Source organism: Globicephala melas, chromosome 19, assembly GCF_963455315.2.
Source record: "Globicephala melas chromosome 19, mGloMel1.2, whole genome shotgun sequence".
NCBI lineage: Eukaryota > Metazoa > Chordata > Mammalia > Artiodactyla > Delphinidae > Globicephala > Globicephala melas.
The window spans coordinates 47,579,540-47,606,608 of NC_083332.1; the positions used below are offsets into that span (position 1 = coordinate 47,579,540).

The 27,069-nt window shown below is 34.8% G+C and overlaps 1 long non-coding RNA gene across 1 annotated transcript in view; it reads right to left on the reverse strand.

Annotated features, from left to right (window-relative positions):
- Nucleotides 1-27,069, reverse strand: part of LOC132594028 (uncharacterized) — a 136,604-nt gene that overhangs the window by 82,949 nt on the left and 26,586 nt on the right. Inside the window, exon 2 of the long non-coding RNA XR_009560143.1 lies at nt 9,170-9,378. This is a non-coding gene — a long non-coding RNA (uncharacterized lncRNA). The remainder of the gene's footprint in view (nt 1-9,169; nt 9,379-27,069) is intronic.

The following is a 27,069-nucleotide window of genomic DNA, read 5'->3' on the forward strand; positions in this document are numbered from 1 at the left end:
CTTTTCCCATTTTTTCTTCATGAGTCTGGCTAATGGTTTTCCAGTTTTGTTTATCTTCTCAAAGAACCAGCTTTTAGTTTTATTGATGTTTGCTGTTGGGTCCTTCATTTCTTTTTCATTTATTTCTGGTCTGATCTTTATGATTTCTTTCCTTCTGCTAACTTCGGCTTTTTTTTGTTGTTGTTCTTCTTCTTCTTTCTCTAATTGCTTTAGGTGTAAGGTTAGGTTTTTTATTTGAGATTTTTCTTGTTTCTTGAGGTAGGATTGTATTGCTGTAAACTTCCCTCTTAGAACTGCTTTTGCTTCATCCCATAGGTTTTGGGTCATTGTGTTTTCATTGTCATTTGTTTCTAGGTATTTTTTGATTTCCTCTTTGATTTTTTCAGTGATCTCTTTGTTATTTGGTACTGTATTGTTTAGCGTCCATATTTTTGTATTGTTTACAGTTATTTTCCTGTAATTCATATCTAGTCTCATAGCACTGTGGTCGGAAAAGATACTTGATATGATTTCAATTTTCTTAAATTTACCAAGGCTTGATTTGTGACCCAAGATATGGTCTATCCTGGAGAATGTTCCATGAGCACTTGAGGAGAGAGTGTATTCTGTTGTTTTTGGATGGAATGTCCTATAAATATCAGTTAAGTCCATCTTGTTTAATGTGCCATTTAAAGTTGTGTTTCCTTATTTTCATTTTGGATGATCTGTCCACTGGTGAAAGTGGGGTGTTAAAGTCCCCTACTGTGATTGTGTTACTGTTGATTTCCCTTTTTATAGCTGTTAACATTTGCCTCATGTATTGAGGTGCTCCTATGTTTGGTGCATAAATATTTACAATTGTTATATCTTCTTCTTGGATTGATCCCTTGATCATTATGTGTTGTCCTTCTTTGTCTCTTGTAATAGTCTTTATTTTAAAGTCTATTTTGTCTGATATGAGAATTGCTACTCCAGCTTTCTTTTGATTTCCATTTCCATGGAATATCTTTTTCCATCCCCTCACTTTCAATCTGTATGTGTCCCTAGGTCTGAAGTGGGTCTCTTGTACACAGCATATATAACGGTCTTGTTTTTGTATCCATTCAGCCAGTCTATGTCTTCTGGTTGGAGCATTTCATCCATTTACATTTAAGGTAATTATTGATATATATGTTCCTATTCCCATTTTCTTAATTGTTTTGGGTTTGTTATTGTAGGTCTTTTCCTTCACTTGTGTTTCCTGCCTAGAGAAGAAGTTCCTTTAACATCTGTTGTAAAGCTGGTTTGGTGGTGCTGAATTCTCTTAGCTTTTGCTTGTCTGTAAATGTTTTAATTTCTCCATCGAATCTGAATGAGATCCTTGTTGGGTAATCTTGGTTGTAGGTTTTTCCCTTTCATTACTTTAAATATTTCCTGCCACTCCCTTTCAGCTTGCAGAGTTTCTATTGAAAGATCAGCTGTTAACATTATGGGGATTCCCTTGAATGTTATTTGTTGCTTTTCCCTTGCTGCTTTTAATATTTTTTCTTTGTATTTAATTTTTGATAGTTTGATTAATATGTGTCTTGGTGTTTTTCTCCTAGGATTTACCTGGTATCCGTATTTATCGTCAGAGATGTATTGGTGATCAGAGCATTGTACATGTGGTAGCCTCTCCAAGTTATGAGATCCTCTTGTATTGGACATGAAATCAGGTCCTTTCTACCTTGTCAGACTGGCTTCTGTTCAGGATTTCCAAGCTGCTATAATTCTGAGTCATTCTCATCTCTGCTCTTCTCCAGTCCTTCTGAAAATTTTGAACCAGGTACTAATCTAGGTCCATGGATTTCAGTAGTAAAAAGCAGTCAAAAATGTCTGGCTTCATGGAGTTTATACTGGTCTTCCTAAAGCCAGGCTACGTGCAGTAGCAACTTCTTCCAGCCACTCTTCCATAAAGCCCCCAATATGATTTTGTTCCCTCAGTTCTGAGATTAGCTCCTTTTTGGCTTAGTGGCCTGTTGTGATGACTTCTCCTACTCAAGAAAAATGCATGATATTGCCCTGCCAGTATGCTCTATATCCTGACATGTATTCTGCTAAAAGAATTTATGCCAAGAGTGGCCTATAATATTTATGTGCATGTAATTGTAGGTTAAGCACAGAAAAACTTCCCCTAGTGGGCATAAATTACTTCAGGCCAATAAATTTGAAAATGTAGCTGAAATGGACAGATTCCCATTTTAGAAAAATAAAAATTTTAAAAAATTGACTCAAGAGCCATTAGAAAATATAAATAGAACTGTAATTCTATAAGAAATTAATATATCCATAACTTTTTAAGAAATTAAATTTTTTGTTCACTAGAAGATATGATAAACAGTGAAAATACAATCCAGACACTGGGAAGTGATTTTGATACCATGTCAAAAGGGCAAAAATGATCATACTCTATGGTAGAGCAAATCCACTTCTAGATAGTACCTTAAGGAAACTCTCATGTATACGTGGGGAGACATGTACAAGAATATTTGTTACATCACTCTAAGAATGAATAGTTGCAACAAACTATCCCTCAAAAAGAGAATAAGTAAATGTCCTGTGATCAGTTAATGTAAAAGTGTATTATATACCCAGTTAATAAATGAACTAGAGCCATTTACAGCAACATGAGCAAATATGGTAAGCAATGTAGAGCACAGTAAGCCAAAATATAATGTGTACATTGGGGTGTCATTAATATAAAGTTTTAAAATGCAGAGATAGTGGTATATGTAATAAAAGTAGGAAAACATGTGTAAGAATTTACGTTAACCATTACCTCTACTAGGGGAAGGAGTCGGGATGGAGAGGACTGCACAGGTACTTCAGTTTTATCTTTAACGTTTTATTCCTTCAGCTGGGTGCTAGTTAAATTTCTCGTAACTTTTTTGGAAGCATTAAATGTTGTATTAAAGAAAGGTATATAAGGTACGATACCAATTTTAATGTCCTTATATTACAAGAAGGGCTATAAGATGATAACGAACTATTATCTTAAAAGGCATTACATAATCACCATAAGAATAGTCAAAAGGACAGGTATTGTACGGTTTTAGATAAAATAGCAATGCTTCTCTGTTAGCGTGATAAAAGAAAATTTCATGGAGATGGAGGCATTTGATATTGGTAAAATTCTGATAGATTTGTTTTTAAGGTTCTATTTTGTCCTTTTCCCTTTATTGTATATTTAGTGAAATCCCTATGGCATATCTGCAAAGACAGTTGGCAAAGCATGGGGTGTGTTTTAAGGTAGGACAATTAGATTAATTTGAGAGGATTAATGGATTTGTGAAGGAAGAAGTGAACAGTAAGGATATAACAAGTAGTTAGGGATAAGATTGTGATAAGTCTTGAATGTCTGGTGTAGAAATTTAGACCTTATTCTTTAAGACATTGTTTTTCAATTTTTTGTTTTTAACCATGATTCACAGGATACATTTACATTGTGACTCAAAACACATGACTAGGAAAAGAAGTTTCACAAAATATTATGTACCCTTTGAAAACATTGTTCTTAGCAAATGGAAAGCAATTGAATGCCTTCAAATAGCAATGTGAGATGCAAAAAATTAAAAATAAGCCAAACATGTGTCTGACCATAGTCTGCAATCTATTTTAAAGTGAAAAGATTCTGGGTATAGGGAGATCTGATAAGAAGCTGTTGCATTAGGCTAGACATGATGGCCTTGTCAATTGAAAAAACAGTTGAGAGAATTGTGAAGGAAGAATTAGCAGAACCTGTGACTTTGGAAGTCCTGAAAGAGCTTTTACTACCAAGTGTCAGAACCTTTAACAAAAATGGAAGAATGTGGCATCTGGCCTTTGTCCTAAGGGGTTCACATTCTCATGACACATTGTAAAGGTACAGATTGTGACCCTGATTTGAGGTTGGTGGTCTGCCTTTATGTTAAAGAAAATGCAAATGACAGAAGAAAAATACTGAAAGCATTAGGGCATTTAAAGGTACTTGGAGTCCTAATATGAAGTTAACATTGGAAACAAGTAATTTGGGAATTAGTGGTGTCATGGAAACTGAAAACTAGTGAGGTTAAATAGACTGCAGATAGACACTTAGTCATTGATTAAGTAAGGGCAAATAAAGCAGTAAGTGTAAACTGGATGGGAATTGGGTTATGGTATTTAAAATAACCTGCACTTTGGAGTGAAAAAACAGAAATAAAAGATGGTGAAGCATTCTTCTAATTTAATATGAAATAAAAGTTAAAAACAGAATTTCTGAGAGAAAAGAGAGAACGACCCAAGTGTCAGTTACAGAACTGAGTCTGAAGCAGTTTGCAGAGGGGAAATTTTATAACAGCATACTGATGATTTGCTTTCTTAATATTGCAGAAAGAGAAGAATAAAAAGGAAAATGATATTACTTTTAACACCATTTCTTATTTCACTTATAAGAAATATGATAAAACACTTCTTTGTCAAAAGGGAAACTACAGCTTTAAATAGACTGAATTTTATTTGGGGCTACATTGACATCTTTAAGATGATGCTTCTTGGGTTTTTTTGTTTGGTTGGTTTTTTTTTGTTTGTTTGTTTTTGTTTTTTCTTCTTTCTACCCCCTGCCCTGCCCCCATGAAGCAGATCACTTTTTTAAATTAAATTTTTAATTTTGAGATAATTGTAGATTCATATGCAGTTGCAAGAAATAATATAAAGGGATCCCATATACCCTTTATTCAGTTCCCCTCAATGGTCATATCTTGCAAAACTACAGTACTATATCACAACCAGGATGTTGACATTGATACAGTCAAGATACAAAACATTTCCATGACTGCAAGCATTTCTCATGCTGCTTTTTATAGCTAAACGTCCCTCCCGTCTCCAGCTTTCCTTATCCCCTGGCAACTACTAATCTGTTCTCCATTTCTCTAATTTTGTCACATCAAGAATATTTTATGGGGCTTCCCTGGTGGCGCAGTGGTCGAGAGTCTGCTTGCCGATGCAGGGGACATGGGTTCGTACCCCGGTCCGGGAAGATCCCACATGCCGTGGTGTGGCTGGGCCCATGAGCCATGGCCGCTGAGCCTGCGCGTCCGGAGCCTGTGCTCCGCAACGGGAGAGGCCACAACAGTGAGAGGCCCGCGTATCGCAAAAAAAAAAAAAAAAAAAAAAAGAATGTTATATAAATGGAATACACAGTATATAATCTTTTAGGATTGGCTTTTTCTTTACTCAGCATTATTCTTTGCAGATTCATCCAGGTTTTTTTGCATGTATCAGTTGTTCTTTCCCTTTTATTGCTGAGTGGTATTCAGCAGCGTGGATGTTCCAAGGTTTAATGTTTAATGTTCCTTTGAAGAACATCAGGGTTGTTTTGTTTTGAGCTGTTTCTGAATAAAGCTGCTTGTATTAGTTTCCTGTGGCTACCATAACAAATTACCACAAACTTGGGCTTAAAACACTGGAAATTTATTCTCTCATATTTCTCTGAGGCCCAGAGTCCAAAATCTGGCAGGACCCTACTCCCTTTGAGAGTCCTGGGGGAGAATCCATTCTTTGCCTCTTAACAGTTTATCTGGCTTTCTTGTAGCTCTATCACTCCAGTTCCTGCCTCTGTCTTCATATCGACTTCCTCTCTCCTATCTGTCAACTATCCCCTTTGTATCTCTTATAAGGACACTTGTGTTTAGATTTAGGGCCCACAGATAATCCAGAATGGTCCCTTCATTATATCTCAAAAAACCCCTTTTCCAAATAAGGTAACATTCATAGGTTCCAGGAATTAGGACATGAACATATCTCTTGGGGAGCCATCGTTCAACCCAGCACACTGTTCTAAACACTCAGGTACCCGATTTTGTTTGAAAGTAAGCCTTCATTTCACTGTGATAAATGCCCTGGAATGCAGTTGCTAGGTTGTATGGTAATTGCATGTTCAGTTTATTTTTTTTCTTTTAGAAAATGCCAGGGTATTTTCCAGAATTGCTTTACCATTTTACATTCCCACCAGCAGTATATGAGAGATTCATTTTCTCTGCATCCTGAGCAGCAATTGATGGTGTTGCTATTTTTTATTTTAGGCATTCTGATAGGTGCATAGTGATATCTTATTGTGGTTTTACTTTGTATTTCCTTAATGGCTAATAGCTAATGATGCTGAACATCTTTTCATGTGTTTATCTGCCATCTGTATATCTTCTTTTGGGAAATGTTTCTGCATGTCTGTTGCCTGTGTTCTAATTGGATTGTGTGCTTTTTTTCACTGTTGAACTTTAACCATTTTTTATATAGTCTAGATACTAATTCTTTGTCAGATATTCCTTTCCAATGCATATGCTATTTGTTTCCTTTTCTTGCCTTATTGCACTGGCTAGAACTTTCAGCCATGTTAAATTAGAGCAATGAGAGCAGACATCCTTCTCTTGTTTCCAATCTTAGAAGGAAAACATTCAATCTGTGACCATTAAGTATAATATTAGGTGTCGGGATTTTTTTACAGATGCTCTAAATTCCCCTCTCTTTTTGTCATTCTGAAATTTTGTCGTGAATAGGTATTAAATTTTGTCAGATGCATCAGTTGATATGATCATGTTATTTAGCCTTTGAATTTTGAATATTTAACCAGTCTCTATCCCTGTAATAAATCCCACTTGGTCATGGTTTCTAATTCTTTTGGTATATTGTGAATTGTATTTGATAACTTTTGTTAAGCATTTTTGCATCTATGTTAATAAGAGATATTGGTCTGTAGTTCCCTCCCCTCTCCTCTCTGTCTTTCTTTCTCTCCTTCTTTCTTTTCTTTCTTTCCTTCCTTCCTTCCTTTTTTCTTTTTGGTACTGTCATTGTCTGGTTTTGGTATCAGGGTAATGCTAGCTTCATAAAATGAGTTAGAAAATGTTCCCTCTTCTTCTGTTTTCTGAAATAGATTGTGTAGAGGTGGTGTTAATTCCTCCTTAAACATTTGGTAGCATTCTTCAGGGAAATTGTCTGGGCCTGGGGATTTCTTCTTTGGTGGTTTTTAAAATTATAAATTCAATTTATTTAATACTCACAGGGGTATTCAAGTTCTCTCTTTCATACTGAGTGATTTTTGGTGGCTTAAGATTTTTTGGAATTAGTCCATTTAATCTGAGTTGTCAAATTTATATGTGTAGAGTTGTTCATTATCCTTTTGATGTTTGAAGGGTCCGAAGGGGTATTCTCTGTTTTATTCCTGATATTGGTAATTACTATGTTTGTCAACTTTATTGATGTTTTAAAAAACCAGTTTGTTTCATTGATTTTCTCTATTGTTTATCTGTTTACAATTTTATTGACTTCCTATCTACTCTTTATTATTTCCTTCCTTCTGCTTGTTTTAGGTTTATTTTTATTTTCTCTTTCTAGATTGAGCTTAGATTACTGATTTGAGAATTTTCTTCTTTTCTAGTGTATATAGTTAGTAGGATAAATTTATTGCATTCCATTTACTATACCAAAAACTATATCTATATAATTTTAAAAATTTGCAACAACAATAAAAAATATAAAGTATATAGAGAGGAATAAATCTACATAAGGAGGTATATAATCTTTACAGTCAATGATAAACCTTATTAAAAGTTTAAAAATCTGAATAAATGGTCAGAGAAACTATGTTCATTAATAGGAAGACTAAATATGATAAATATAATAGTTTCCCCCAAACTAGCCCTAGTCATTGCAATGGGATTCAAATATTGGGCATTTGAATTGAGTATTTCATACTCATCAGATTGACAAAAAAATACGATTACAAATATTTATAAGCACAGATATGGAGAAATAACCTCAAAAACTATAGGTGGTAGCAATAAATAGGTGCAGTCACTTTGAGGAGCAGTTTGGCAACATCTAGAAAAGCTGAAGATGCTCATATGTACCTTTACAAAACTCTCATATATGCCCACAAAGAAAGTTAAAATTAATGTTCATTGCTATGTTGTTAATAATAATGAAAAATTGGGACGCAATGAAGAGTAGCCCCCACTCACCGCAACTAGAGAAAGCCCGTGCGCAGCAACAAAGACCCAACGGAGCCATAAATAAACAAATAAATTTTTTTAAAAAATGAAAGCAGATAGTATTTTGCTAATGGACCCAGGAACCACATACAGGATAGGAATCCCAAAGTAAAAATTATCAGACCACTGTGAAAGAAAGTGATATAGTCAGTGTATGTAAGGTTAATCAGTTTGTACCTGTGTAGCTGGCTAATAAATGTTCAGTTTAAACCTTTATATTTGAGGCACTGGGTACCTGTGGAGCCCACAGACTGAGCCTCACATGACAGCTATTCTCTTTTGCTGTTCATCTCTCTTTATCTATGTTCCAGTCTCTCTTTCTCCTCCCTCTTCCCTAGATGTGATGCTAGTCTAATGTTTTGTCCTTTCATCTGTTGATGAGAAGCAGGAAACATTTCTTTATTTCAGTTGATCCCTTTTCTAAGTCAAAGGGCACACACACACACACACACACACACACACACGAGAGACTTAAAGCAAGTCTCTGTGCCTATAAAAACCCTCAAAGGGGCTTTTTTTTTTTTCCTAAAAAGTGAGAGGTAATATTTCCAGGATCTTCCAGTAGAAACCAGTTCTCTTTTCCCTTTTATCTCTAGCCTTCCTCATATAGAAAGCTCTCTCTGTTGAAGTTCACTACCAGGACAGGTATGTGTGTCATGTGTTTGTGATCTATTCAAAGAGCTACTAATTTGATAATATATAAGTCTTAAACATATACACAAAAAATCCTTTGTTAATTCCTATAGGAGAGGATCAGACCCATTTAATGTAATATATTACATAGAATGTGATTCTGTGAGGATTCTACCTGATTCGTCTTAAAATTGAAAGACTTTGTTATTCTATGACATGGTTTTCCAAGCCAGCACAATAAGGTAACAGGACAAATTTTCAATCAGCAATCATATTTAGTAAAGCCCTATAGATTCTGTTATCACCGATAGACAGATCTATGTTCTTTATGCTAGGTGGTGATAAGTGTTATAGAGAAAAATAAATCTAGGTAAAGGAAATAGAGAGTACCATGGGCAGGGAGAGATTGCTCTTCTATAATGGGTGATCAGGAATGATACCAGAAATAAGAAAGAGAGAGAGACTTGTGACTCTGAGGAAAGAATATTTCAGCTAGAGGGAGCAGCAGTTATAGGGCTCAGAAAGTGAGCGTGTACCTGACACGTTCCAGGAACAATGAAGAGACCACTGGAAGCTGGAGTAGAGTGAAGAAGATGAAGACTAGTAGGAAATGAGGTCAGAGGAGTGCAGGTGGAGGTGTGGTCATATCAAGTAGGGCCCAGTAAGTCAAGGTAAGTACTTTGGCTTTGACTTCAAATGAGACAGGAGGCCACTGAAGGATTTTGATCAAAGAAGGGACCTTTGGCTGTGGAGAAAAGAAGATGCCTGTAAGTCAGTCTTCCTTTATAAATTTATAAATTTAACAACAACAACAATAATAATAATAATAGTTAATATTTATGTGCTAATAAATATTAGCTATACTGTATTTTTCAAATATTCATGTATTTAATCCTTACCACAACACTATGAAATAGGTCATAATTATCTCCTATTTTCCTAATGAGGAAAGTGAAACACAAAGGGGTTCAGTAAATCGCCCAAGGCCACACAGCCACTAAATGGCATAGCTTGGATTCCAACCCAGGCAGTCTGACTTCATTGCTTCCACTCTTAATTAACAAAAATGCCATACTGCCTCTTGTACTTCAGGGTGGTACTATGAGGAATGTGTGGGTGTGTATATCTTAAAAATGTTAAAAATCCACCAAGTACATAAAACCAATGAAGTAATGGAAAGAATAGAATTGTAATAGAAATAAATTCTGTAGGTAGTCTTAGTTGTAGAGGATGGCACTTGTGGTAGATCACTGACTCGAGGGGGAAGATGGCTTGTAAAAGATACATGTATGTGAAAAGAATTTTATATTGAAGGAATAAAATTTCTGTAAATGTTTAATTAAAATGCTAACTTAAAGGGTAGGAAAGAATTAATCCAAGTGGCAATATTTTGGCCAGTGAGGATTGCTGCTGGATAAAATTAAATTTGAATAACATCAGCAAGTATCATAAAAAAACTAAAGAACTACAAGTTTTTCTGTTATTCTGTAGAAGACTGATCTCTGACATGCCACAATATGTCCTGAAAGTACCCACTTCAGTTATTCTTTACCTATTTGCTGGATTAAACTGGGTTTCAAGATCAGTTCCATTTGAAAGGAAAATGTTTCTAGTGGTGGTTTAAGACACTTTTTTTCCTATTCGGTATTTAAACTGAGTCATCCAATTTGAAACTATTGTGTCACATTTTCCACCTTTCATTCTCCTCAAGAGGCAGGAGTCAGGAGAAACACAAATGATGAACATTAGTGGCAAAGTGTGTAGTTACAAGAATCAATAAACCACAGGATCCTTCAGATTCTGAAACAGTTTTTTTTTAAAAAACAGGTGAGGCCGCTATGTGGAGTCCACAAAGAGTGATTATATAAAGGTGGTACTCAGAGTGTGAGAACCAGCCTATAATTAAAGCTTCCTTATCCCATTATAACTCCTTCTTTTACGAAGACATCCTGAGAGAACCCATAACCTTGACTGCCTCTGAATGTTTTACAGAATTTATGTTTTACAAAATAACAATGCCGTTTAGTAAAGAAATTAACACATACTGTATAGTACTTAAACTGTTATTGCAACAGTGTTAAACAGTCTTGCATGCAGATTAAAGAAAACCTCCATTATCAGATTTTAAGACTTTAAACCAATTCACTCTAATCTCTCCAGTCTCCTGTGATCATGTAAAGCATCACAGCTTCAAAAAACTTGTTTAGGATTTGTATTTTGAATTTTTATTAAAATTCTTTCTTGCTCCTGGACTGATTTTTTAAGTTTATTTTAATTTCTTCCATATTTGATTGTATAACTCAGACTGATAAACTTTTCTTGCCCGCTCTTTAATTGGTCCTTTAATTGAACAGATATAGGCTGTACTCTGTGAATTCTAGATTAGCCAAACAAAAGAGAAAACTAGGAAAACCCTGACAGTGGTACCAGTTTTAACATGTCCCTTGTCCTCATTTCTTCAATTCCAGCTTTTATCCACTTAAATTGAGTGGTGTTAGCTTAGATGGGGCCTTCATAATATAAATAGATTCTAAAAGCAGAGGACTTTTACATTGTTTCAGGAATGAGACAGAAAATATGACAGATAGGAAACAGCAAGAATAGAGATGAACTACAACCCAATCAAAAAATGGGCAGAAGACCTAACTAGACATTTCTCCAAAGAAGACATAGAGATGGCCAAGAGGCACATGAAGAGATGCTCAACACCACTAATTATTAGAGAAATACAGATCAAAACTACAATGAGATATCACCTCACACCCATTAGAATGGGCATTATCAGAAAATTTACAAGCAATAAATGCTGGAGAGGGTGTGGAGAAAACGGAACCCTCTTGCACTGTTGGTGGGAATGTAAATTGATACAGCCACTATGGAGAACAGTATGGAGGTTCCTTAAAAAACTAAAAATAGGGGGCTTCCTGGTGGCGCAGTGGTTGAGAGTCTGCCTGCTGAAGCAGGGGACACGGGTTCGTGTCCTGGTCCGGGAAGATCCCACATGCCGCGGAGCGGCTGGGCCCGTGAGCCATGGCCGCTGAGCCTGCGCGTCCAGAGCCTGTGCTCTGCAACGGGAGAGGCCACAACAGTGAGAGACCCGCGTACCGCAAAAACAAAACAAAACAAAAAAACTAAAAATAGGGACTTTGCTAGTGGCACAGCAGTTAAGAATCCGCCTGCCAATGCAGGGGACACAGGTTCGAGCCCTAGTCCGGGAAGATCCCACATGCCGCGGAGCAACTAAGCCCGTGAGCCACAACTACTGAGCCCACGCGCCTAGAGCCCATGCTCTGCAACAAGAGAAGCTGCCACAATGAGAAGCCCGCTCACCACAATGAAGAGTAGCCCCTGCTCACCGCTACTAGAGAAAAGCCGCGCGCACCAACGAAGACCCAATGCAGCCAAATAAATAATTTAAAATTTAAATAATTAAAAAAAAACACTAAAAATAGAATTACCATATGACCCAGCAATCCCACTACTGGGCATATACCCAGAGAAAACCATAATTCAAAAAGAGTCATGTACCACAATGTTCACTGCAGCTCTATTTACCATAGCCAGGACATGGAAGCCACCAAAATGTCCATTGACAGATGAATGGATAAAGAAGATGTGGTACATATATACAATGGAATATTACTCAGCCATAAAAAGGAACGTAATTGCATCATTTGTAGAGACATGGATGGACCTAGAGACTGTCATACAGAGAGAAGTAAGTCAGAAAGAGAAAAACAAATGTGTATTAATGCATATATGTGGAATCTAGAAAAATGGTACAGATGAACTTGTTTGCAAGGCAGAAATGGGAACACAGATGTAGGGAATAAATATATGGACACCAAGGAGGGTGGGATGCATTGGGAGAATGAGATTAACATATACATTAATATGTATAAAATAGATAACTAATGAGAAACTGCTGTATAGCACAGGGAACTCCACTTCGCTGTACAGTAGAAACTAACACAACATTGTAAAACAACTATACCCCAATTAAAAAAATAAAATAAAATGTTACATTTCATTATTTAAAAAAGAATAGAGATGAACTAGTTTAAAAAGACAAAGTCTCTGGACTAAAGAAAAGAGGGATGTCAATGGGGGCAAATTGAAGGAGTCTTTCAATTTGATAACAGTAAGTATAGTTGTTCTTGTGTGTATTTAAGATGAGCAGGGCTTTAGCTTGCCTATGCAAAGCTGACATTAACTGAGCACCTACTATGTGCCCAACAGTACTTTACTTGTCTCAACTTACTTAATCCTCATAACAACTCTATGAAGTCATTACCATTATTTCTTCCATTTTATAGATGAGTAACTGAGGCATAGAGAATGTAAGTAACTTAACCAGTGTTATGTGCCTTGTGAGTGGTGGTGCCCGGTTTCAAACTCAGTCTAGCACCAGAGCCTGTGCCCTTTACCACTATACTAAATCAGCTCTAAGATAGCAATTCTGTATTTCATTGCTATACAACAAATTTAAAAGTATTTTTTGCACAAGTCTTAATTTGTCATATATCAGAGGAGAGGATAGTTTCAATGTAGAGATGTGTCAAGATACTGGACCTACCAAACATGTAACAGAAGCTTTCTGAATTGGGGACCATAGTATAGTGTCACATCTCATTGGTTGAGAAAGAGAGGGGAATTTCATTTCACACATTCAAAATTTTTCCTAATCTTTTTGCTCGTTTTGTAGTGATACAAGCTATAGAAGCTATTTTCTAAATTTATCTTTAAATTTAGAAATTTAAAGATACTTTAAATTTTTTATACATTTTATACTTTTTTAATATATTTTATACTTTTTACAAAAAGTATAAATCTTTTTATAATACTACATAGAGTGAAAAAATATGCACAGATGAAATTAATAGGAAATACTGACTATGAAATTGTCTACTATAAAGAAAATGTGAGAATGAATACTTTGGAGATTATCTAATTTCAACAAAATTTAAATGTTAGTAAATGGTTATATTTCCTGGTGTGGCTACAAGTGATTTTGCACCTTCTTTGTTCTTTTCTTGAATTCTAAAATTTCTTTCATTAACTTGTTTTCCCCATTATAACAGAAGTCATTTTTTTAACGCTTCATGAATTTGAATAAGAAGTTTAATTAAAGATTATTCTGTAATTAATTTGTAATTTTTTAAAGTGGCTGAGTTAGCTTACTGCATTATAAACTCATTGAGGGCAGAGAATATAAGTTCTCCTTCTTTTAATTTCCCACAATACCTTTTCTTGCAGATGGTACCAGGCTAATATGTAATCATTGACAAAAAAAATCCTTGCTGTGAACGCTTAAATTCACCAGAGGGAGGAGTAAAATGAAATTTAGAAAATTTAGATGAATCTTCAAAAGCTGGTATAATAGAAGCAAGTGCTAGGGGATAGGGAGTCATGAAACTTAGGGAACTTAGAGCAGAGTAAGAAAAACTCATAAGTATCAGAGTTCCCTGTGCCATCATAATAAAGTACAGCAGCTCAAGTTTTCACTAAAATTTGCAGTTTGCCAAAAGTAGCTCTTGTGATTTCACCAGAAACTTTTTAAAAATATAAGAGAGTTGATATTAAAACCGAACAAGATTACCACAAGAAAATTACAAACTGATCTCTCCCATGAACATAGAAATAAAAATCCTAAACAAATGCCAGCAAATTGAACCCAGTAATATAGAGAAATTATTATAAATTATGACCAAGTGAAGTTTATTCCAGGAATGCATGGGTAGTTTAACATTTCAAAATCAATCAATGTAATACATTGTATTAATAGAAAAAGAAAAAGGAGAATCACGTGATCATCTCCATAGGGTTTTTTTTTTTTTTTGTCTTTGATAAACTTTAATAACCATTCATAATACAAACTAGGAACAGAAAGGAACTTCTTTAACCTGATTAAGAGAATCTACAAAAATCCACGGCAGAATTCAAAACAAGACAAAGGTGCTCACTATCCATCATTTCTAGTCAGCATTGTACTGGAGTTCCTAGCTAGTACAACAAAACAAGAAAATGAAATCAAAATCATAAGCACTGGAAAGAAATAAAATAGTGATTATTCACAAATGACCTATTAATACACGTGAAAAATCCAAATGAATTCACAATCTTCTTGGAATAGGCCCATATTTCTTAAACAGAGCACCGAATGCTAACTGCAAAGAAAAATATAATTTATTGAGCTATGTCAAGGTTAAGAACTTCTGTTTATCAAAAGACACCCTTAAAAAGAATATAATGGCATACCACACCTAGAAGATATTTACAAAAGAGGACCTGACAAAAGACATATCTATAATATACAAATAACTCCTACAGATCAATAACAAAAAGCCAGATAACCCAATAGAAAAATAGACAAAAGACTTAAATAGAAGCTTCATAAAAGAGAATACCTAAATGGCAATAAACATATGAAAAAGTGCTCTCAGCCTTATTAGACATAAGGGAAATGCATATAAAAAGAACAAGAATAGCTAAAATACCAAAAGTTGTCAAGAAAAAGAGCAATTAGAATTCTCACAAGAGGGAGGAGGTATGGGGATAAATGTATATGTATAGCTGATTCACTTTGATATAAAGCAGAAACTAACACACCATTGTAAAGCAATTATACTCCAATAAAGAGGTTAAAAAAAAATACTTCTCATGCACTGCTGGTAGGAGTGTAAACTGATAAAAAAAAAAGCACTATGGAAAACTGCTTAGCAACAACTATAAAACTGAACATATACATACCCTATACCCAGTAGTTCCACTCCTAGGTATGCGTATATTCACAAAAGACATGTTCTAGAATTTTGTAGCATATATTTATAATAGTCAATACTAGAAATAGCCCAAATGTCCTTCAAGAGTAAAATGAATATGTTGTGGTATAGTCACACAGTGGAACACTTTACAGCAGAGGTTAGCAAACTTTTTCTGTGAAGAGGTAGATAGTAAATATTCTAGGTTATATGCCATGCAAGTTTCTACTCCAGCTACTCAACTCTATTGTTGTAGCATGAAAGCAGCCATAGATAGTACTTAAACAAAAGAGCATGACTGTGTTTTTTTAAACTATTTATGGGCTTTGAAATTTGAATTTCATATAATTTTCATATCATTAATATTACCTTTCTTTTGATTTTTTAACCATTTAAAAATGTAAAAATCTTTTTTAGCCACAGATCATACAAAAACAGGCAACAGGACAGATTTGGTTCACTGGCCATAGTTTGGTGACCCCAGATCTGCAGTAATAAGAATGAAGGAACACAACTACATACATCAATGTAAATTAACTGCACATAATTTTGAGTGAAAAATCTAGACACAAAATAGTACATACTGGATGATTTCATTTATATAAAGTTAAAAAGTGGGCACAGTTAATCTGTGACATTAGAAGTCAAGATAGAGACTACCCTTGGGGTAGTTGATAGTGACTGCACAAGAAGGCTTCTGGGACACTAGTAAGACATTCTGCTGCTTGGTCTGGATGCTGGTTACACAAGTATGTGCAGTTAGTGAAAATCCATAGATTATACTTTTGATTTGTGTACTTTTCAGTATTTATGTTACTTGAATAAAAACTTTATTGAAATAAGAGCCTGTTAGTTATGTGGGTTTGGAGAGGGGAAAAAGAGGTTTACATGACAGTAGTTCTCTACCAGGAAAAAAAAAAACATTGACAGAAAAGACACAGTAATCAATGGAAGATTTTTGTAAAGGATCGTTGAAAAAGGTTTAAAAAATTATATCAGAGACAAACAAAATTTCAAAACAAAAGAGGGCCTGTGAAGATGAAGTATTATTATAAAGTGGCTGAAGTTTTTAACTCCTCTTCAAACACTCCATTTTAGGAGGTAATTTGTCTATTTCTTAAGGAAAATGATGTAGATGGATTTTTATTGCTGAGGAAATCTCCAAAAGGAAAAAAATCAGAGAATCATTCGAGCTTTCATTAAACTTCTAGCCTTTTCAAGCATCTCTGAATATGGACTGATTAGTTCCCTTCTTATGTCTTTGGATCCTGCTAGTACTGTAGTTAAAACTAGGTCACACTTGAAGTGAGAGAGTGACATGGACTTAAATATACCACCAAATGTAAAATGGATAGCTAGTGGGAAGCAGCCGCATAGCACAGGGAGATCAGCTCAGTGCTTTGTGACCACCTAGAGGGGTGGGATAGGGAGGGTGGGAGGGAGATGCAAGAGGGAGGAGATATGGAGATATATGTATATGTATAGCTGATTCACTTTGTTATAAAGCAGAAACTAAACCCACCATTGTAAAGCAATTATACTCCAATAAAGATGTTAAAAAAAAAACTAGGTCATACTAAGTCCCAACCATGCAGGCTTGAGAAAATATAGCCCTTTCATTTTATGCTATAGATGTAAAATTTAATTTTCATTTTTTATATTCAAAGAATAAAAAATATTTTATCCAAAGACATTATGTATATTTATACTTGTAGTGATTTAAGTTCCCATGGGTTGATTCCATTGTTTCAGTGGTATCTGTGGGAGACTAAAGAACTTGTTTGGGGGTTTACTGCAGCAGCCAAGAGGCAGCTTTAGCTACTGGAGTCCATGAAATTTTAAAATAATTTTTTAAACTAAGAATGTACAGAAAGTTAAGCAAGCTGTTACATAATTAAAAACCTGTAAGAATTTTTACTCTTTGTCACTGAACTTTGAAATAAGATAAATGTAGCTTTTTTAAAAAACTAGAATACTATACTTGCTGAGCACTCTCTTTACAGCTCCTTAGAGTATTTGCATAATGTAACATTAACTTATTTTCCATTGCTTTTGCAATTCACCTTTTGTGCAACATTACTGAGAATTTTTTCACCAAATTCCCTTTGTTTAAAACCTGCTTTATGTGTACACACACACACACACACATAGTCCTCTTGAATTGTCGTCTTCATTTACAGACCAGCACATACATACTATTCCAGCCTGATTTCTAGAATTTTTTATAGTTTAAAAAAATCCTGCTGCTTATGGCTGTGATACCTGGTATTTTTTATGGGTTTTCATAAAATACTGGGGTGAGAAAAAAAATACAGTACTCTCTGGCCTTTCTCTACTTTCTCCTCCTTCTCTATTCCCCCTCTACACAGAGGAGTTTAATTTTAAATGATAAATGTGGAAATTAGAGACCATCGAGAAAATCCAATTTGGTGAGGAGTTTTAAAAATCCCATAATAAACGCAGAGTGAAATGTATGATTTAATGCAGGGCGCCAATGGCTGCTATTATGGGCTATTAGCAAATCGGGGCTGAGAGTGAATCTTTATCACTTGGTGAGTGCGGGTTGGTCCTGCCTTTCCCTCTGCTATTGATTTGTAGCCGCTTGTCATAATGACACCGGGAAGCAATGAATGGAAGATGTGCTTTTGATAGGATTCAGGGGGTCTTAGAGGGGGGAGGGAAAATTCAGCAAGTTTTCTATCTCTTCTGCCTGATTAGATTTTTTTCTTCTTTTAAGAGCTTTCACATTCCAATAAAAATGCTAAATCAGCTCTGTACCAGAATTGTTAGGTTGTAAATAGCTAGTCACATTCAAAGGAGGAAAAGATATAGAAATAGCAACCATACTATGGAATGTTAGATGAGTTTGACTTTATAGAAATGCGGTTCTGTGTGTGCGCATGCTGTGCGTCTGAACACATGAGCAGTGTGAAGGAGTGTCAAGGCATAATGCTATTACATGCACTTACTATATAAAGTACACCTATATTTTTGTAAGGATGTGATAGTTTGCATCTAAAATACCGTAGAAGGTGATCTAGCTTTATATGAGTGTCCATTTTATGAAAAGGATACATTCTGTGTGTGTGTGTGTGTGTGTGTGTGTGTGTGTTTAACTCCATAGAGGACACATAGAAAGAGGTATACTTGTACTGCTGATTAAGAAAATTAAACTTTCTAAATCTAACTGCTCATAGTGGAGATTTACTCAAAATTTTCAAAATAAGGAAAGCACACTGAGAACAAAGGCACTCGTAGGGTGATCCAATGGGGGGAAAATTCTCTATAGAAAAACTACTTTAATTTTTCTTTAGAATAAATAAAATAGAATAAAATTTTCCTTAGCTGTGGTGATATGGAAATGGTTAGGTGCAACCTGAGTATATTTCAGTTCTACACTTTTACGAGGAAACAATTGCTTTCCTTCCATGTTCTTTTAATCCAAGATAATGCAAGTCCCTGTCTTCGCATACAGAAGTGCATGAGTACAGGCAGTATTATATTAAAGCAATGAATATGGCAAATGCGAGCATGGAGGTAGGGACACATTCAGTGAGCATATTAGGCCATCTTGTTGGTTAAATCATATGATAAAACCCATCTTCTCACCTGCTTTATTTCTCAGGCAGGTCAAGATGAGACTTTTAGTAAGAATAACACAAATATTTCTCCTACAATGAGTAGATACCACTGTTAGATACTTGTTAAATCCTTATGGTTATAATGTATCCCTTTATCTTTACTAGCTGAGGAAGAAAAGGCGGCAAAATACACTTGCACTTAAGCAGGAACCAGGTAAGGAAAATAAATACCGTCTGGATCCTTAGGACAGCAAACACCACCAGGTTTTCTAGTCTATTGGAATATACCATGAAAAAATTAAATAGGCCTGGTTTATAGTATTTAATGTCAGGGAACCAAAAAGCAAAAAGTTTTGATTACTTTTTGAAAACAATCGAAACTATTAAAATAAATGTATTTCTCACATCTGTGAAGTGAAAAAAGTTGTGTCTTACTCTACGTGTTAATTTCACTAAAACTGTATGTGTGTGTGTGTGCATGCGTGTGTGTGTGTGATTTAAAACCAATAGTAAGTGATATTGACCAAAAACAATTTATCTGTAGTTAGAACTTTGTGTCAAATAGGGACTGCTTCCTGTTATCCATACACCACCTACCTGAAAGGACCTTATGAGAGCCTGCACCTTTTCAAACCTTGAGAACAACGCCCTTTAACAGAGAATGTTTCACAGGCTATGTAAACAGCTGCCGGAGTTCATACACTCCCATTCCCCATTCAAGGACTATGCCTAAACTCTGATAAATTAGAATGTTGCCATTTATTATGTATCATTTATTAAAAACTAATTAGTGACAGAAAGAGGAATTTCTCCATTTTCAATGGGGTTTTTATTTTATTGTATATAGTAGGTGATTATTGTTTGGTCTATATATGGCTATTTCATACTACAATGAATTACCTGTATTAAAGTAATAATACCATATGTTCACATAGCTTTTGTTCTTAGGTTAAAGCATAATTAATCATTCCAAGAACACAATGAGGTAGTCCTTTCCATATTTTATATATGTTAAGTGATTTCTACTGTTATCCAACCAAAAGTAATAGAGTTGAAAATAGAAGTGTGAAATATTTTTATTTTTTTACCCTGAGGTTCTATAAGATATAAATATAATATATCTCATTTGATAAATAGGGATAAATAAATATTTTATAACTTGAAATTTTTCCAAAATATCTGTGCTGTTATTTGCTAGCAAATCTTTGAAAAATTATAATAATGTTTACTGTGAGTTTATTATGTCATTGGTTATTTCCTCTTTCAAAGTGACAGGATAAACATTTTCCTACTATTGAAGATTTTGTCTGTTTGGGGCTTATAAATAATATATATATATAAACTATCAACAGTTTTTCTAATTGACACTAACTTGAGTAAATAAATGAAATGAGATTATAGTTTGTTTACAAAGCACTTTCACATATATTAAGTGCTAGGATCATTGTTACAGTTGCTTTTATTAAAGTTGAACAACATAGAAATGAGTAGTAGAAGAAAAATAGCCATGTCTACTCATATAAATATAATGAGGGAAGGGAGAAACTTGAGACAAGAATAACTCATTGTTTTGTGTAAATAAAAAACTAAAAATAAGGCAAATAAGATAGAAGAGAAATTAGAAATTCCCGGACATAAAAATATTAACAAATAACACATAATAAAAACAGCACATTGAAGAAATGATCTAGATAAATGGAAATTAAGATGTTTTGCAGAATTTAACCTCATGTTTTATATATCTGCTATCTTCTCAAGTTTTTGTGGGGTAGTAAAAGAGCAAGATCTTTTCCAAAAGTGTTCACAGTACAGTAACATTTCTATAAGTTCTACACATTATCACACTAATCCTCCCATTATCAACATTCCTGTGTTGTTTCTGGCAAGAATTACTGCTCCTGTTTGATGGAGAAGCTGAATCACAGTGGTGATCACTGACTTTGTCAAGGTCAGTGGTGAGTCAGGAACAGAAACAGAGACCAGAGGTTTTTTTACTCTTAAGTGTTGTGGCCTGTTTACACGCATTTCTCTGTCTAGTGCTGTCATCTGTTTGTTAGAGCTCCTGTTCTAATTGGACACTGTTCAAGGATTTAGATAACACAAGTACTTGAAGACTATGTTTCAAGAATATTTCATCTCTAAACGTTGTCCTATACTAGAAACATTAGGACATGTTGCCTTTTATTTGTACCAATTATATTTTTGGATTGGTATTATTTAACCTTTTTTTTTAATTGAGATATAGTTGGTTTTCAGTATTATATAGATTTCAGGTGTACAACATAGTGATTCACAATTGTTAAACATTATATGCTTAAAATTTTGTTTAATCACTTTATCATGCATAGTGCACATTTAAACTTATTTAATGTGCACAATGCCGAATAACATACCTCCCCCCCACAAAAAGCCAAACAAAACAAAATTTTTAAATGAAACAGAACTAATAGATCTATGAATTCTAGTTTTTCCATCAGTGTTGTTTCCTCATTCATCAGAACACAGTTTCAGAGATCTTATACGTACCCATGTTCTCAGCCAGGTATCTGATTGACCCTCACTTTATTAAACAGAATGACAACAGTACATAAACAAGCATACGTACACAGACATACCACACACATATACATGCTTAACCTGCTTATTAGTCCTTTAGCTTTTTCTCATCTTTCTCATGCTCTGGCTTTAATTCATTGTGCATATGGTCTTTTAAAAGGGAAAACATTATGCCCAAGATAAAGTGGTAGTCAATGGAGTTACTGGTCTCATGGTTAATATTACTTGGTGTGTATTAGACAATGAAAACAATGATTTCCTTCACTCCTTTAAATTTCTTTGTGCTAGTGTCAAAACTGTTTAAAGGAATATATTGCCATTATTTAATACTGCCTTTTGAATTATCTCATGTTTGTTTTTTTCCTGGAATTTAAAGATATACTCACCTTATAGTCAGGTAATTTGTTTTTCTATGTTTTCGCTTTTGGATTTTGATTAAGCATGAACAAAATTTTTTATTCAGAAATAAAAAGTTAAACACAAACAAGTTTTAAAAAATGTTTTTAGGATACCACCAGCCTAAGTAGGTGAGTTTCCAGAGACTGAGGTTGAGAGAAGCAATTATTGTCACTTTTAACTTTTTCTTCTGAGAAAACAAGCTCCTCTTTTTATAGGTACTATGAAGCACACTAACATTTTTGCAAATTATTTTCTTTAAAAGCTAACCCTTCAACAAAAAGCCCGTTATTTTTAAAATAGTTGTACCTTATTTCATAAAAGTTAAAAAAAGAAAACCTTCTCCCTCTTTAATATATTATGATAGTCTTACTTAGATGGAATTACAAGCCAGAAAATTGTTCTAAAGCATCACTTATCTTTCTTGGCCCAAGTTGCAAAGAAAACCTAAGGTCCAGTATAAGCAGAACAATTCATGAAAAAATTGATATGAGCACATTTCATTTGCAAGATAGCACTAGAGGGCGCTCTTCAGCAGGTTGCAAGAAAAGGTCTTTCTTACTGGTTTCAGAGCCTGACTTCGTAATGGGGGTTTGAGGAGCTGGTTCAGCGCGTGGGGGAAGATGGCATTTAACCTTTTATAAGCTATAACCTTTTATAAGCTCTACTCCAGAAAGACTAGAAAATTGCAATTAATGCCAATAGTACAATACATACTATGTTTCTTAAAAACATTGTTTTAATTTTCCATGAAGCATGCAATTTTTAGAAATTAAGAATCTCAATTACATCCAAGTGTCTCATCTTTTTAAGAGGATACATTTATTTTTTTAATTAAGTGTTGTAAGGTTGTTCCCCCATGTTTCTGTTTATGTCAATATTCTTTTCTACATAGATGAATAGGAAAAAAATTATTGGTACTTCATTTCTGGAATAGGAAACGCATTTATTTCTTCTCTTAATTTAAAAAAGCTGAAATTAAACCTAAAGTAACATTCTTTATCTTCTCTGATAAACCTTTTTCCTTTCTTCTCCCAGCCATAGATGAAAATATTTTCCTTTTTTTTCTTTGGAGTTTGCTTTGAAGCAACCTCTTTGCATACTATCCTAATCACTATTCTTATTATTTTATCCTAGTCCACAAAAGAGATATGTTCTCTAAATCATATATTTTCTCTTATAATCCTTTGTTTTTTCCTTCTCTCTTTTCTTTGTCTTACATTTTCATTTTCCCTTTCTTAATACACCATGCTATAAGGCTGCAGGAAGAGGGTAGTCTATCTAAAGATTATTAATTCAGTTTTTCTAACAAGAATTCTGAATCTATGTAAAGAATTGGCATTTAGATTTCTACCTATCGTAGAGATACAGTTGACAGATCACCAGTGTTAATGGCTATAGTTGGGAGGCAGCAAAGCATATCAGATAAGAGGTTGGGCTTTGGAATTAGATCAACTTGAGTTCCTGCTGGCTTTGTGAGTGTGAGCGAACATCTATAAACCTTAGTCTCCCTACTGTAAGCATGGGGATAATAATAATAATACTTTAATTCAGAGTTGATGACTGAAATATATATATTCATCAATCACACAATAAGCACTAAGAAAGTATTTGCAATTAGTTATCATTATTTGGATTTAGCTGTGATTTCTAATTGTTAGTATTACCCTACTTGTTTAATTTTTATGCAATGCCTATTTGTTACAGAGTCTTAAAATTATTTACTTGATTTTTATTAACTTTCAAACACAACAAAATAATGTGAAAACAGATAGCATTGCCTTGACTCTTGAAAGACCTTTGGGAGTAAAAACCAGGGATAGGACCAGGACCAGGGTCGGGATTGCAAGGTGCCTATGTAGCAAAATATAAAGAAGGAGCTACTCACTCTCAGATGCCAACCCTGTACTTCCATGACCCTGAGACTGAGTGCCTCCTTAAATTTTGAACCCTAGGTATTTCTCTTGCCTCACTCCAGTCCTGGCCCTGATAAGAACCTCAATTTTCACTTTGACTTTTGCCTTAAGTTCATGGAATCATTGCTTATCAAAAAAGGTAGCTTGCACATGGCTCAGCCTGTGTGCAGGGTCTGGGCATAAACAAGTTTAAAGAACCTTATCCAAGACCTTCCAATCTTATGGACTGACTTGAAGACTCAAAATGTCTTTGTTATTCAGATGGGTATTTTAACTCATAATAATGGAATGCCTTAAATATCTTGAATATTAAATATGATATAATAACCCTTTTTATTTTTGTCAGGCATATTATAACCTAAAAATCCAACTTAGCCTTTAATTCTTTTATTAAATTTATCTCTGACACAGCATGTTTTAGGCCATTCTAGTAAGGTTACCAATCATCCTGATTGCACCCAACTCATTTCAGCTGCAAATGACTAAAGTAAAATAAAAATCACCAGTGTTATATCCAGAAGGTAAAATTACATGGAGGTTTGGGCTGTAAGTAGCTACACTGCAGTTTAGTAAAGTGACAAAGCTAGTGTTTGTTTTGGTCATCACTGAGAGATATACATCTATAAGGGAACAAAGATCACCTTTTTGTGTTCTCCTGCCAGACTAAAAGTTCATATCTGATCACAGAACCAGCATTCCTGCTCTTCAGAGACACTGTGTTCTCCACATTCCAATCAGTTCCAAAGCATTCTTTGTGCTAATAGTGGAAATACTTATTCTGTTCATTACTTTCATTTTAAAATCTGACTCATTAAGCCTGCATGCAGGGTCTGGGCATAAAGAAATTTAAAGAACCTTTAACTTTAAAGCTCATGTGTTTGCCTAATTTTACCCCATTCTCAAACTTTATGGGGACCTCATCATAACAACAATTGTAAACATAAAAGCATATGCATAAAAAAGACTATAAGCTTGAAACAAAATTTCTTGATTAAGTGATAATACCGAAGGCTATCTACTTAGAAGCCTTTCCTAGATCCTCTTGATTTATAAATTCTTATCACTCAGTAAGCTTTCCTTCTCTTGTTCAGTCCAGTAAACTGAGTTAGATTTTCATATAGCCCAAGAAAACTAAGTCTATTGACATTGGTGACTTTCTAGGAAGTATTCCCTCCTCTGAGCCAAACTGAAACCACTTCCTAAACAGAGTTACTGTTGGACTGATATCTTGCTGAAGATGATACTTGTAAAACAATTTAAGGTAACTGAGCAGAAGATTAATTTCTATGTCATTGGACAAACCACTAAACTCATTTGATATTCTTGAAATCTTTGTTCTGCTCACACATTATATGAGAGTAAAGCTGTCATCCTTTGTTCGTACATTATTACTATAAATGTGCAGTGCTTACTCTCTATATAATAAGTCTTCAAAAGATGTTGACTGCCGTAGTTGCTACTGTTTCTAAGAGGGAGGTTTACTAGAAGATGTACTGAGAAAATAGCCTAATAGAATGGTTAGGAGATCAGCCCTAGGTTTGAACTCTGGCTCCTAAATGAGTTAAATTATTTCTGAAAGACTTAGCTTCTTCATATGTAACATGAGAAAAATGATAGTACCTACCCCAAAAGGTGATTATGATAGTCTGTTAAGATAATACATTAAAACACTGATTATTATTTGACATCAGAAGGCTCATGAGAATTTGGTACAGTAAATGTGTTCTTTTCTCTAAAAGGCATTAAAATTAATTGGATTTTTTAAATTTTTACTTTAAATAAGTGGAGGATCTTCTCTCTCCTAGGAGCTTCCATCTCAGTTGAAGCTCTCATCCAGGCTTCAATTATCTGCCTTTAATTCTGTTTGGTTTTTTTTTTTTGGCCTTTGATTCTTTTTTTTTTTTTAGCGTCTTTATTGGAGTATAATTGCTTTACAATGGTGTGTTAGCTTCTGCTTTATAACAAAGTGAATCAGCTATACATATACACATATCCCCATATCTCCTCCCTTTTGCATCTCCCTATCCTTAAATTCTATCTCTAGTCCAGATTTCTGTTCTACTTGACATTTCTAAACTTAGCCCCAAATCAGCATGTCCAAAACTGTACTCATGATCTTCAAACCCCCATCCCTTAAAAAATAAAAACAAAAATCTGGGGCTTCCCTGGTGGCGCAGTGGTTGAGAGTCCGCCTGCCGATGCGGGGAACACGGGTTCGTGCCCCGGTCCGGGAAGATCCCACATGCCGCGGAGCGGCTGGGCCCGTGAGCCATGGCCGCTGAGCCTGCGCGTCCGGAGCCTGTGCTCCGCAACGGGAGAGGCCATAACAGTGAGAGGCCCGCGTACCGCAAAAAAAAAAAAAAAAAAAATCTGTTCTTTTGTCTTTCATTCCTTACCTCTTGTAAATGACTTCGCTATCTATCCAATTGCAGAAATGTAAGACTTATTTTTTGTAACTCCACCCCATGTCCAATTCATCAAGTTCTGTTAATTTTACTTTACAAGTATCTTTTCAATTCAACCACTTCTATCTATATCCATTGCTACCACCCTAAGTCAAGTTACTATCATCTTTCACTTGGTCTACTGCAGGACCTCCTGTTTTTTCCACATCCATTCTTCTGACAATCACTTCTCCATATCACAACCAAGATGATCCTTTTAAAAAACACAAATCTGATTATTTCTCTCCTGTTCGTGAAACTTGAGGCTTCCCATTTCTCCTACGATGAAGACTTGACATTCTTAATGTGGCATTCCATGCCAAGCATGATCTGGACTTTGCCTGACTCTCCAATTTCACTATATCACATTCTTCCCTTTATTTTCTGTATCAGTCACATACCTGTTAAATAGGATGTTTGCACAAATCTTTCCTTCTGTATGTAATGATCTTTTTCCTCTCATCTCCCTTTTTCCCTGGGTAACTCACTCATCTTTCAGATCTCAGCTTAGCTTTGAATTCCTCAAGGAAATCTTCCCATACTCTTCCCACCAAACTGAATCAGTTCTCTCTATTCTATGCTTCTATAGATCCCTATAGTGTTCTTTATACCACTCATGCAATTTTTGATAACATATAACTGTTTGATTAAAGTCTGTAAACTTTGGGAGTGGGATCTACGTTTAGTTTTGCTCACAGTTGAATCACCTGAACCTACAAAGCTGGCTAGAACACAATAAGTATTGTCACATGAGAGAGAGAAAGTAATCTTACTTGATAAAA